General features: G+C 34.7%; 1 protein-coding gene across 6 annotated transcripts in view; it reads left to right on the top strand.

The window, feature by feature from the left end:
- The window catches only part of KANSL1L (KAT8 regulatory NSL complex subunit 1 like), a 141,913-nt gene that overhangs the window by 16,653 nt on the left and 110,348 nt on the right, over window positions 1-14,912 (top strand). The gene's annotated exons all lie outside the window — the stretch shown is intronic.

The raw sequence follows: 14,912 nt of genomic DNA, 5'->3' as shown, positions 1-14,912 counted from the left end.
AATCTTAAAGCCATAATCTTTAAGTTATAAAACTTTGGTGAATTTTTAAAATGTTTCTTTTGTTAAAAATGACAGTCTGTGAATATATACATACTATTTAAAAATAAGTTACCCAACTGCTCTATCTAGGAAAAATACCCAAATAGGAATAATGAAAAATAATTAGCTATAAACATGTATTTTTCCTGTTCTTGAATAGAATAGGCTGTGGACAGGGCTTAAAATTTTGCATAAGTTATCTAGCCAAAATGTATAGCTAAACAAATTTAAAGTCTGCATAGGTAGCCCTCACTGGCTTCAGGCGTTTATCAGTTGGCAGTACACATAAATTGACCTGCTACTTAAAAAAAATTTTTTTAACTATTTATATGCTCGTATTCACAACTTTCAGCTCTGGTCTTTACCAATTTAGTCAATTTTTGCTAGATTAATATAACCAAAACAAAATTATAATGTCAGCTCTTAGATACCTATTGAATGCTTATGTGCTGGACCCTAGAGATTCAGTGATAGGCAAAATATTCACAGCCTCTACCCTCTTGGGAAACTGCTTCAAAGAGAGATAACTAGATATTTTATAAAACAAAACAAAACAGAAGCACAGAGAAAAATAGTTTTACTTATCATACCATTTTAATACTCCAGAACAGCTCTGATAGAAGTTTCTGGGATGATGGAAATGTTCTATATCTGTGTTATCCAGTAGGCACTAGCCTCATGTGGCTATTGAGCACTTGAAATGTAGCCAGTACAACTGAAGAACTGAATTTTTTTTTAATTTATTTATTATTTATTTATTTGTGGCTGCGTTGGGTTTTCATTGCTGCGCGCAGTCTTTCTCTAGTTGCGGCGAGCTGGGGCTACTCTTTCGTTGCGGTGCACGGGCTTCTCATTGTGGTGGCTTTTCTTGTTGCGGAGCACAGGCTCTAGGCTCGTGGGCTTCAGTAGTCGTGGCACGTGGGCTCAGTAGTGGTGGCTCACGGGCTCTCAAGCACAGGCTCAGTAGTTGTGGCGCACGGGCTCAGTTGCTCTGCGGCATGTGGGATCCTCCCGGACCAGGGCCTGAACCCATGTCCCCTGCATTGGCAGGCGGATTCTTAACCACTGTGCCACCAGGGAAGCCCAGAACTGAATTTTTAATTTTATTTAATTTGAATTAATTTTATTTTAAACAGCCAGCTAGAATATAGTTTCGAATCTAGCTTTCAGAGAATCTGTTAATGTCCCTAAATTGATGCAAAATACTGTGTATATATGTGGTATTTGGGGAGGAAGAAGTTCATTTTTATCAAATTCTCAAAGATAAGTGAGAATCATTATAGAATTAGAAGCGGAATACATTAATTTTTTACTAATAAATAGAAGGTCAGTATATTAATTTTTATAGTGAGGAGTAAAATATAAAACAAAGTGAGCATTCCAGGCTTTTGGTGTTCTGTTATCACTATATTTGAAATGGATTTGAATGAGAGCTAATAGTTATTGAGGACATATTTTTCTAACTGGCATTGTGCTATTTACTTTAAAATTTTTTATTTATTATTATTTATTTATTATTTATTTTTAGCCGTGTTGGGTCTTCGTTTCTGTGCGAGGGCTTTCTCTAGTTGCGGCAAGCGGGGGCCACTCTTCATCACGGTGTGCGGGCCTCTCACTGTCTTGGCCTCTCTTGTTGCGGAGCACAGGCTCCAGACGCACAGGCTCAGTAGTTGTGGCTCACGGGCCTAGTTGCTCCGCGGCATGTGGGATCTTCCCAGACCAGGGCTCGAACCCGTGTCCCCTGTATTGGCAGGCAGATTCTCAACCACTGCGCTACCAGGGAAGCCCTGTGCTATTTACTTTACATTTGATATATTATTTAATCCTTTCAACAACCATGGGAGGTAATTGTTGTTATCTTTATTTCGCTTAATAAGAAAAAGGCTCAGCATGGCTAAGTGACTTGCCTGTGGTCAAAAAGCCAGATAAGTGGTGGAGCTAGGCTTCTTGCCCATGTATGTGAAACTTTAAACCTATGCACTTTCTGTTGGACCATCCAACTTTGTCAACATTATATCAATGATGCTTACACATTATTAAGCAAATGTGTTCTATAAGAAGTCCAGAAATTTATCAGGTTTTCTATTTATAATGCTTTTGAAGTAATTCAATTTAATAACATTTAGTAGGTAAATGCTGTAAATTATTTACGTTTTGTTGTTGAGAAGAGCTAATGGGCAGGGTTTTTTATTATTGAAATATAATTGATGTACAATATTATGTTAGTTTTGGGTATGCTGTGTAGTCATTTGACATTTACATGAATTTTGAAGTGATCACCACAATAAGTCTAGTAACCATCTGTCCCCATACAAAGTTATTACAATATTATCAACCATATTCCTTATGCTATATATTACATCTCTGTGCTTTATTTGTTTAATAAATGGAGGTATATACCTCTTTAATCCCCTTCATTTCTTTCCCCCACCACCCCACACCCTCCCCCTCTGGCAACCACCTTTTTATTCTCTGTATTTATTAGTCTGTTTTTGTTTTGTTCTGCTTGTCTTGTTTTTTAGATTTCATATATGAGATCATATAGTATTCGTCTGACTTATTTCACTTAGTATAATACCCTCTAGAGTCATCCATATTGTTGCAAATGGCAAGATTTCATTTTTTATGGCTGAATAATATTCCATTGTATGTATGTGTATATATATTAAAAAAAACTTCTCCATTCACCTATGGATGGACACTTAGGTTGCTTCCGTATCTTGGCTCTTGTAAATAATGCTGCAATGAACATGGGGGTGCACATATCTTTCTGAGTTAGTGTTTTCATTTTCTTTGGATGAATACCAGGGAGTGGATTGCTGGATCATAAGGTAGTTCTATTGTTAATTTTTTGAGGAACCTCCATACTGTTTTCCATAGTGGCTGCACAAATTTACATTCCTAACAACAGAGCACAAGGGTCCTTTTTCTCTGCGTCCTCATCAACACTTGTCCTTTCTTGTCTTTTTGATAATAACTATTCTAATGGTGTGAGGTGATAGCTCATTGTGGTTTTGATTTGCAGTTCTCTGATGATTAGTGATGCTGAGCACTTTTTCATGTGCCTATTGGCTATCTGTATGTCTTCTTTGGAAAAATGTCTATTCAGGTCCTCTGCTCAGTTTTTAATCAGGTTGTTTGTTTGTTTTTGATGTTGAGTTGTATGAGTTCTTTGTATATTTTGGATATTAGCCCTTTATCAGATATGTCATTTGCAAATATATTTTCCCATTTAGTATTCAGCCTTTTGATATTTTGATAGCTTCCTTTGCTATGCAACTTAATTTTAAGCAACTTAAAGGCAAGTCCTACTTTTTCTGTCATTGTATACCCAGTTCCTAGCACTGTCTGCTTTTTATTGGTTGTTTGGTGTTTGTTGAGTGAATGAATGAATTTTTCTGTATTTGTATATGTAGCTGTAAAGGTACAAAAATCGAGGTTGGCAGTCTGTAAAATTTTCTCTTTCTATATGTTTTATTTTTTCTTCTTCCATTCTGCAGTATATCTTTACTTGATTTTTCCCTCTTTTCTTCCTTGGTCTCTAGTAACAAACTGGTCACAAGATGTATCTTATACGTCTTAGAACCCGTATGAGTGTGTGTTGAATGAATGAATGAATAAAATATGCCAAAATATGGACATTTGAAAGTCATTATTTTATTCTAATGTTTAAAATTTTAATTTTGATAAGTAAAATTGATATGTGTATTCTGTTTATCTTGAAAATCTTAGATTATATAATAACTAATGTCTTTTTTTTTTTTTTTTTTTAGTTTATAGCCCATATAAGAAAAACAAATTCCTTCACTCCATCACTCTTATCAGGAAATTTACTTGTGAAGGAATATGATGGTTTTAAGAAATTGGAAAGTACTCACATTAGCCATTACCAGTTATTTAAAATATATATTTATATGTAGACAGTAGATTAGTTTATAATGACATTACTGATACACTTTAAAAATAACTTTTGGCTGAAAGACTAGTGTGCATTAGACACTTTTTTAAAAAGTCAATTTACTTTGCAAAGCAAAACAGGAGGACTTTATATTTTTTGTAGGTTTGAGATATAATCCTTATAATATGAATGGAATCTCCCCCCTCCATGTTCTGTCCCTTTGGTGAAGGAGCACAAGTTCTGGACATACTTGTGTTACAGTCGTGGCTTGCTCTGTGACTCTGAACAATGGTTAGGTTATTCTTAACCCACTGAATCAGATTCCTCTTTTTTGGTCTACCTTAAAGAGTTCTGGAGATGATTAGATGAAATAATAAATATAAAGTACCTATGCCTAATAAGGCACTGATTTGATAGCCAATAAAGAGTGCCTTATTAGGCAGTTTATGGTTGTGGAAGACTGGAGCTTAATATCCCATGGAAAACTTGGGGAGCCAGTGTAAAATACATGCCTGAGTTAACCATTTGAGAGGTGAAGAAGCTGGAGTATTTGTACATCAAATCCCGTCAGTTACTGGGTGAAGACTATTCCTGGTTGTATTAATTCCCTGGCAGTTCTGTTCTGCCACTTGAGTGACAAAGACCGCTTAAGCACCAACAACAAAAAGCCCTCAAAGAAGCGCAGGTGCTGGCAGTTGGAAGTCAGGTCTGTGTCTGCTGAACTGGTATGTGTGAGGGTGGGTTCGACACACTCTGCTACAATTATGTTACCTCTCATCTGGTGGTAAGGCCTTAGAGTTCTAGATTTTATTTATTTATTTTTTCTTCTCTTCTGGGAAATGATGATTAGTTACTTTCTTCCAGGATGCATGTGGGAAAACTCATAGATTTTAACACAGACATGTTCTGATCCTTCAATGTTGTAAGAAAAAGGAAGAAACATGGCTTCTTGTCTTATTTGAGGAAATCTGCCAGTATCTTCCAAATCACTCAACCATCTTGGATGTTTGGAGAAAAATCTCTTCATTTTTCCAAATTAGTTTCCATGTATTCAAATTTTCTTTTTAGTTTTTACTTCAGTATGTAAATTGGCTGTCTTGATAAGGAAATTCTTTTAAACAAAATCAGATATTTACTAAGAAAGAAGGGAGAGTTGTTTAATTATAAGCTGTGAGGTGACTCTTTCTAGATTGAAAGACGGGAAAGAGCTAAGTAAATAGTTTCTTGCAGAGCTGCAGAAATGAATACTCAGTTTTCTATATAAACACTTCCTATATTGCCAGTAGAAAGAAAAAAACCAGGTGATGAATTTCCCTTTGAGAAATTTGATAAATAGGAGTATGAGCTCAGTGTGACATTCAGAGAGTAAAGAGACGAATAACATTATATTAATAAATTGCAAATAAGAGTACTTTTATACTTGTATAATATCAAGTTGACAAATTGTTTTGTATTTATCACCTTTTAAGTTCTCTACACTTCATAACTAGATGGGGGAAGACTTATTTTATTTGTTTTATTTTACTTGTTGGGAAACAGAAAAAGTTGAATGGAAAACAATCCTAGAGGAATTGCAATGATAGTTGAGTGACAATTTGTGACAAAAAGGAAGTGAAGAGCAGAAATTCAAAAATGTTATTGTGAAACAGATTAATAGCTACAAAATGGTAAAGAAATATTTTATATTGTGGCATAGGTACATCGCTGAGGAAAGTAATACTTCAGTTAAAATAAGCCCATTGTTTTATTTTTTTAACTAGTAAAATTTATTTTAGAGCAGTTTTAGGTTCACAGCAATATTGAGCAGAAAGCACAGACAGTTTCCATATACCCCTTTCCCCCTCCACTCATACAAACTCCTCCCACTATCAACATCCCCCACCATAGTGGTACTATTTGTTTCAATCAGTGAACCTCCATAGACACATCATTATTACCCAAAGTCCATAGTTTACATTAGGGTTTACTCTTGGTATTGTACATTCTATGGGTTTGGACAAATGTACAATGACATGTACCTACCATTGTAGTATCACACAGAATAGTTTCACTGCCCTGTAAGTCCTCTGTGTTCTGCCTATTCATCCTTTCCTCCCTCATAACCCCTGACAACCACTAATCTTACTATCTCCTTAGTTTTATCTTTTCCAGAAAGTCATATAGTTGGAATCACACAGTATGTAGCCTTTTCAGATTGGCTTCTTTACTTAGTACTATGCATTTAAGTTTTTCCCTTGTATTTTCCTGGCTTGATAGCTCATTTCTTTCTAGCACTGAATAATATTCCATTGTCTGCCTATAACCACAGTTTATTTATCCATTTACTTGTTGAAAGGTGTCTTGGTTGCTTCTAGGTTTTGGAAATTATGAATAAAGCTGCTATAAATGTCTGCATGCTGGTTTTTGTGTGGACATACATTTTCAGTTCATTTGGGTAGATGCCAAGGAGTCCAATTGCTGGATTATATGGTAAGAGTATGTTTAGTTTTGTAAGAAACTGCCAAACTGTCTTCCAAAGTAGCTATACTATTTTGCATTCCAGCCAACAATGAATGACAATTCCTATTGCTCCACACCTTTGCCAGCATTGGTGTTGTCAGTGTTTCGGATTTTGGCTATTATAACAGATGTGTAGTGGTATCTTATTGTTGTTTTAATTTGCAATTCCCAAATGACATATGATGTTGAACATCTTTTCATATGCTTACTTGCCATATATATATATCTTCTTTGGTGAGGTGTCTGTTCAAGTCTTTTGCCAATTTTTTAATTGGGTTGAGTTTTAAGAGTTCTTTGTATATTTCAGATAATAGTCCTTTATTATATATATCTTTTGCAAGTGTTTTCTCCCAGTCTGTGGCTTGCCTTCTCATTCTCTTTCAAGTGTCCTTTACAGAGGAGAAGTTTTTAATTTTAATGAAGTCTAGCTTATCAATTATTTCTTTCATGGATCATGCCTTTGTTTTGTCTAAAGTGTCATCACCATATGCAAGGTCACCTAGATTTTCTCCTATGTTATCTTTTTTGGAATTTTATAGTTTTGTGTTCTACATTTAGTTCTATGATCATTTTTGAGTTAATTCTTGGGAAGAGTGTAAGGTCTATGTCTAGATTCTTTTTTTTTTTACATGTGGATGTCTAGTTTTTCCAACACTATATATTGAAAAGACTGCCCTTTCTCCACTGTATTGCTTTCACATCTTTGTCAAAAACCAGTTGACCATATTCTTGTGGATTTATTTGGGGGCTCTATATCTGGTTCAGTTAATCTCTTTGTCTGTTCTTTTGTCAATACCACATTGTCTTGATTACTGTAGCTTTATACTAAGTCTTGAATATGGATAGTGTCAATCCTCTGACTTTGCTGTTCTCCTTCAATATTTTGTTGGCTATCATGGGTCTTTTGCCTCTCCATATAAACTTTAGAATCATTTTGTTGATTTCCACAAAACAGCTTGCTGGCATTTTGATTGGCATTGCATTGAATCTATAGATCCAGTTGGGAAAAACTGGTATACTGACAATATTGAATCTTCCTATGCATGAACATGGAATATCTCTCTAATTTTTTAGTTCTTCTTTGATATCTTTAATCATAGTTTTGTTGTTTTCCTCATATAGATCTTATACATATTTTGTAAGATCTATACCTAAGATTTCATTTTTGGGGATGGTAATGTGCTTTTAATTCAAATTCTGCTTTTTTACTGCTGGTATATGGGAAAGCAGTTGACTTTTGTACATCACCTTTGTATCCTGCCACCTTGCTGTAATTGCTTATTTGTTGTAGGCTTTTAAAAAATGATTCTTTTGGATTCTTCCCATAGATAATCATGTCATCTGTGAACAGAGTTTTAGTTCTTCCTTACAAACTTGTATATCTTTTATTTCCTTTTCTTGTCTTATTGCTTTAGCTACGATTTCTAGTACAATGTTGAAAAGGACAGATGAGAGGATATCTTGTCTTGTTTCTGATCTTAGTGGGAGAGGTTCTACTCTCTTACAATTAAGTATGATGTAGCTGTAGGTTTTTGGTAGATAATCTTTATCAGGTTGAGGAAATTCCCTCTTTTTCTAGTTTACTAAGAGTTTTTATTGTGAGTATGTGTTGTACTTTGTGAAATGCTATTTTTGCACCTATTGGTATGATCATGTGATTGTTTTCTCTTTGATGTGATATGATGTAATGATGTGATATTGATATGATAATATGATGCCTATTGATATGATGGATCACATTAATTGATTTTGAATGTTGAACCAGCTTTGCATACCTAGGATAAATCCCACTTGGTTATGGTATGTAAGTCTTTTTATACATTTTTAAATTCAATTTGCTAACATTTTGTGGTTCTTTGTGTCTATCTTCATGAGATTGTAGTTTTCTTGTAATAGCTTTATCTGGTTTTGGTATTAGGGTAATGCTGACATCATAGATGAGTTAGGAAGTAGTCCCTCTCCTTCTATCTTCTGAAAGAGATTCTAGAGAATTCGTAAAATTTCTTCTTTAAATTTTTGGTAGAATTTATCAGTGAACCCATTTGGGCCTGCTGCTTTCTGTTTTGGAAGGTTACTAATTATTGATTTAATTTCTTTAACAGATACAGGCCTATTCAGATTGTTTATTTCTTCTTGTTTGAGATTTGGCAGATTGTACCTTTCAAGGAATTGGCCCATTTCCTCTACATTATCAAATTAGTGGACTTAGAGTTGTTCATGATACTCCTTTATTATCCATTTAGGGTTCATAGGATCTGTGGTGAAGTCTCCTCTTCCATTTCTGATATTGGTAATTTCTGTCATCTCTCTTTAATTCTAGTTATCCTGGACAAAGACTAATTGACTTCACTGATCTTTTCAGAGAACCATTTTTTGGTTTTGTTGATTTTTCTCAGTTGATTTCGTGTTTTCAGTCTCATTGATTTCTGCTCAGATTTTTATTATTTCTTTTCTTCTACTTACTTTGGATTTAACTTGCTCTTCTTTTTCTAGTTTCCTAAAGTGGAGCTTAGATGGTTGATTTTTAGATCTCTCTTATTTTCTAATGTATGAATTTAATGCTGTAACTTCTGTTTTTTCTCTGATGCTTTTCCCTGTAAGCACTGTTTCCACTGTATCCCACAAATTTTGAGACTTGTATTTGCATTTTCCTTTCATTCATAGTATTTTAAAATTTCTACTGAAATTTCTTCTTCACCCCATGTATTAATTAAAAGTGTGTTGTTTCCTCAGCATGGTGGGGCTACAAGCATAGGAGAGAGGGAAGAGTAGTTATACATAGCCCCATCTCAAAGCTCATTGGCCAGCTGGGTCTCAGTAGTAAAATGGAGCTAGTTCCGGTTTCAAAAGTATATGATGGAAAGGTGAGACAGAGCCACCCAATCAGCCTGCCCTGGAGAGGCTGCCCCAAGGCTTAATTCCTCCCCTCCCAATGAAGATCAACCTCTGCGTAACTACTAAACAGAACTGGAGAAGTAAGAGACCTCAGGTGTGCTTCCTAAGTACCCTTAATCTGAATTATCTGTAACACGAGATAATCAAAAGTCCTTTAGAGAACATTTTTACATTTAACTTAAATTTTAGTCATTTATGTGGCTAAGGAGTATTTTAGCCATGTTTTTTAAGTGAAGTTATTCCAAAAGACCTAACAAAACCCTGGCCACTCTGAAGTACTGATAGAATGAAACAAAACAACAGGAGGGCCAACACAAGGGTGAAGGAATCAAAGCCCTGGGTGCAAAATTTAAGGAGACATTCACTCACAAGCTAGTGTACGTGAAGATTCAGCCATTGAGAGTGAGTGCCTCCTTAACTTTTGTACCTTGCCTTGCAAGAGCTTTTTCTTGATGCCTCTGGGTCAAAAATGTATCACTTATTTTATGATACAATCATGACACAGCTGCAGATGGTAGAAAACATTGAAGTGAATGGCTATGCAGGTATAAAATTTCATGAAATTTTCTTTTTAAAAAGTTTCTTAGTTTATAGCAATTTATCTGTCAAAAAGGTTGATTCCGAAAAATGTCTGGCTCTGTGGCTGTCTTTTTAGAATCTAGAATCTAGATTAACTAGCTGAAGACCAAGTATCTTTCCAGACAATTATCTTGCCCCCCCCAAAAGAAGATATTTTACTCTATTATCAATATTTTCAGGTTGATCGACATCATTTAGAACACTATGTACCCCCTTTGTACAGCTATATATTGGTAGGTATTCTCAATTTCTACCAGCTCTTCCTTCTAACTTTATTAAACATGTTGATGATACTCTAAAATTGTTCTTTTGAATACAAACTCCCTCCACACCACTTTTTATTTTTCTTTTCATGTATCCTCCTTTCTCTTCAATTTTTTTCCTTTCTTCTTGGTATCATGAGAAATAGCTTAAGCACCTTCTTGTTAATAAATCATTCTAGCTTCTATTTATTTCTTTCTTTACTGGCCGTATCGCGTGGCACGTGGGATCTTAGTTCCCCTACCAGGGATCTAACCCATGCCCCCTGCAGTGGAAGCGCAGAGTCTTAACCACTGGACCGCCAGGGAAGCCCCTCATTCTAGCTTTTATTGCATTTACTTTAAATTTACAGGCAAAATACTTCTGGATTCAATAGGATTCTTTTGTGTAAACCAGGCAAAATACTCTGACAAGCAAAATCATTAAAAAATACAGTGCATATTAAAATTAAATAACTGTTTCTAATAAAAAAAAAGTGTGTTGTTTAATCTCCAAGTATTTTGGGATTTTCCAGTTAACCTTTCTGTTAATGATTTCTAATTTAATTCCATTGTGGCCTGAGAGCAGACATTATATAATTTCTGTTTTTTAAAACTTGTTGAAGTGTGTTTTATGGCCCAGAATATGGTCTCTTCTGGTGAATGTTTAATGTTAGCTTGAGAAAAATGTGTAATCTGCTGTTGTTGGATGAAGTAGGCTATAGGTGTCAATTATATCCAGCTGATTACTGGTGCTGTTGAGTTCATCTCTGTCTTTACTGATTTTCTGCCTGTTGGATCTGCACATTTCTGATAGAGGGAATGTTAAAGTCTCCAATATAATAGTGGATTCATCTATTTCTTCTTGCAGTCATCTATCAGTTTTGCCTTACATAGTTTGATGCTCTTTGTTAGATGCATACACATTAAGGATTGTTATCTTCTTGAAGTGTTGACCCTTTTATTATTATGTAATACTCCTCTTTATCCATGATAACTTTTCTTGCTGTGAAGTTTGCTCTGTCTGAAATTAACATACCTACTCCCACTTTCTTTTGATTAGTGTTAGCATGGCCTAACTTTCTCTGTCTCTTCAGTTTAGTTTTTTTTTTTCTTTTTTTTAAGTATAGCAGTTGTTTATTAGTGAGATTAATGGTTACAATTCTCCCTCTGGACCTGTTAGCCTTGTACATAAAAAAATTATTATTTTTTTTAATTGAAGTATAGTTAATTTACAATGTTGTCTTACTTTCAAGTGTACAGCAAAGTGATTGAGTCATATATATATATATATGTATATATTAGATTATTTTCCATTATAGGTTATTACAAGATATTGAGTATAGTTCCCTGTGCTATACAGTAGGTCCTTGTTGTTTACCTATTTTGTATATAGTAGTGTGTATATGTTAATCCCAAACTCCTAATTTATCTCTCCCCCTCCCTTTTGGTAACCATAAAATTGTTTTCTGTGTCTGTGAGTCTATTTCTGTTTTGTAAATAAGTTCATTTGTATCATATTTTAAGATTCCACATATAAGTGATATCATATGATATTTGTCTTAACTCTGTCTGACTTACTTCACTTAATATGATAATCTCTAGGTCCATTCATGTTGCTGCAAATGGCATTATTTTATTCTTTTTTTATGGCTGGGTAATATTCCATTGTGTATATATATACCATATCTTCTTTATCCACTCATCTGTCGATGTGGCTTCCATGTCTTGGCTATTGTAAATAGTGCTGCTATGAACACTGGGTGCATATATCTTTTCAAATTAAAGTTTTCTCTGGATATATGCCCAGGAGTGGGATTGCAGGATCATATGGTAACTCTATTTTTAGTTTTTTAAGGAAATTACATACTGTTCTCCATAGTGATTGCACCAATTTACATTCCCACCAACACTATAGGCGAGTTCCTGTTTCTCCACACCCTCTCCAGGATTTATTATTCATAGAGTTTTTAATGATGGCCATTCTGACTGATGTGAGGTGATACTTCATTGTAGTTTCGGTTTGCATTAATCTAATAATTACTGATATTGAGCATCTTTTCGTGTTCCTGTTAGTCATCTGTATGTCTTCTTTGGAGAAATGTCTATTTAGGTCTTCTGCCTATTTTTCAATTGGGTCGTTTGTTTTACTGACATTAAGCTGTATGAGCTGTTCGTATATTTTGGAAATTAATCCCTTGTTGGTAGCAACGTTTGCAAATATTTTCTCCCAGTCCGTAGGTTGTCTTTTTGTTTTGTTTATGGTTTCCTTTGGTATGCAAAAGCTTTTAAGTTTCATTAGGTCCCATTTGTTTATTTTGTTTCTATTTCCATTACTCTAGGAGACAGATCGAAAAAGATATTGCTGTGATTTATGTCAAAGGGTGTTCTGCCTATATTTTCCTCTAAGAGTTTTATAGTATCTGGTCTTACATTTAGGTCTTTAATCCATTTTGAGTTTTTGTATATGGTGTTAGAGAATTTTCTGATTTCATTCTTTTACATGTAGCTGTCCAGTTTTCCCAGCATCACTTATTGAAGGGACTGTCTTTTCCCCATTGTATATTTTTGCCTCCTTTGTTGTCGATTAATTGACCATAAGTGTGTGGGTTCATTTCTGTGCTTTCTATCCTGTTCCATTGATCTATGTGTCTGTTTTTGTGCCAGTACTATACTATTCTGATTACTGTAGCTTTGTAGTTTAGTCTGAAGTCAGGGTGCCTGATTCCTTCAGCTCCATTCTTCTTTCTCAAGATAGTTTTGGCTATTTGGGGTCTTTGTATTTCCATACAAATTTCAAAGTTTTTTTGCTCTAGTTCTGTGAAAAGTGCCGTTGGTAATTTGCTAAGGATTGCATTGAATCTGTAGATTGCCTTTGGTAGTATGGTCATTTTAACAGCATTGATTCTTCCAATCCAAGAACGTGGTATATCTTTCCATCTGTTTGTGTCATCTTCAATTTCTTTTATCAGAGTATTATGGTTGTTTCCTTACTTTCTCTTTTAGAGTATAAAAATGCAACAGATTTCTGTATATTAATTTTGTATCCTCCAGCTTTACCAGATTCATTGATGAGCTCTAGTAGTTTTCTGGTAGTGTCTTTAGAATTTTCTGTGTGTAGCATCATGTCATCTGCAAACAGCGACAGTTTTATTTCTTCCTTTCCAATTTGGATTCCTTTCATTTCTTTTTCTTCTCTGATTGCTGTGGCTAGGACTTCCAGAACTATGTTAAATAAAAGTGGTGAGAGTGGGCAGTCTAGTCTTGTTCCCGATCTTAGAGGAAATGCTTTCAGTTTTTCATCATTGAGTATGATGTTAGCTGTGGGTTTGTCATATATGGCCTTTATTATGTTGAGGTCAGTTGCCTCTATGCCTGGTTACTGAAGTTTTTATCGTAAATGAATGTTGAATTTTGTCAAAAACTTTTTCTGCATCTATTGAAATGATCATATGGTTCTTATGCTTCAATTTGTTAATGTGGTGTATCAGATTCAGTTATTTGCAGATATTGAAAAATCCTTGCATCACTGGGATAAATCCCACTGGATTATGTTGTATGATCCTTTTAATGTATTGTTGGATTCGGTTTGCTAGTATTTTGCTGAGGATTTTTCATCTATTTTTATCAGTGATATTGGCCTATAATTTTCTTTTTTTGTGATATCTTTGTCTACGTTTGGTGTCAGGGTGATAGTGGCCTCATAGAGTGAGTTTGGAAGTGTTCCTTCCTTTGCAGTTTCAGGAATAGTTTGAGAATGATAGATGTTAACTCTTCTCTAAATATTTGGTAGAATTCACCTGTGAAGCCATCTGTTCCTGGACTTTTGCTTGCTGGGAGTTTTTAATTACTGATTCAGTTTCGTTACTGGTAATTGGTCTGTTCATATTTTCTGTGTCTTTCTGGTTCAGTCTTGGGAGATTGTACCTTTCTAAGAATTTATCCATTTCTTCTAGGTTGTCCATTTTATTAGTGTATAGTTGTTTATTGTAGTATCTTATGATCCAGTCTATTTCTGTGGTGTCAGTTGTAACTTCTTCTTTTTTCATTTCTGATTTTATTAATTTGGACCCTCTCTCTTTTTTTCCTGATGAGTCTGGTTAACAATTTATCAATTTTGTTTATCTTTTCAAAGAACCAGCTTTTAGGTTCATGGATCTTTTCTGTTTTTTATTTTAATATCTATTTCATTTATTTCTGCTCTGATCTTTATGATTTCTTCTACTAACTTTGGGTTTTGTTCTTCTTTCTCTGGTTGCTTTAGGCATAAGATTAGGTTGTTTATTTGAGATTTTTCTTGTTTCCCGAGGTACGGTTGTACTGCTATAAACTACCCTCTTAGAACTGCTTTTGCTGTATCCCATAGGTTTTAGATTGTCATGTTTTCATTTTCATTTGTCTCTAAGTATGATTTCCTCTTTGATTTCTTCAATGATCCATTGGTTGTTTAGTTAAGCATATTGTTTAGCCTCCATGTGTTTGTGTTTTTTGCAGTTTGTTTTTTTTTCTTGTAGTTGATTACTAGCCTCATAGTGTTGTGGTCCAAAAGATGTTTGATATGACTTCAGTTTTCTTAAATTTACCAAGGCTTGCTTTGTGGCCCAGGGTGTTATCTGTCCTGGAGAATGTTCCATATGCACTTGAAAAGAATGTGTATTCTGCTGCTTTCGGATGGAATGCTGTATAAATATCAATTAAGTCCATCTGGTCTAATGGGTCATTTAAGACTTGCGTTTCCTTACTGAGTTTCTGTGTGGATGATC

The sequence above is a fragment of the Balaenoptera musculus genome, chromosome 7 (assembly GCF_009873245.2).
Source record: "Balaenoptera musculus isolate JJ_BM4_2016_0621 chromosome 7, mBalMus1.pri.v3, whole genome shotgun sequence".
NCBI classification, from domain to species: domain Eukaryota; kingdom Metazoa; phylum Chordata; class Mammalia; order Artiodactyla; family Balaenopteridae; genus Balaenoptera; species Balaenoptera musculus.
The sequence above is the reverse complement of the archived record's forward strand: the minus strand, read 5'-3'. Positions and strand labels throughout refer to the sequence as shown.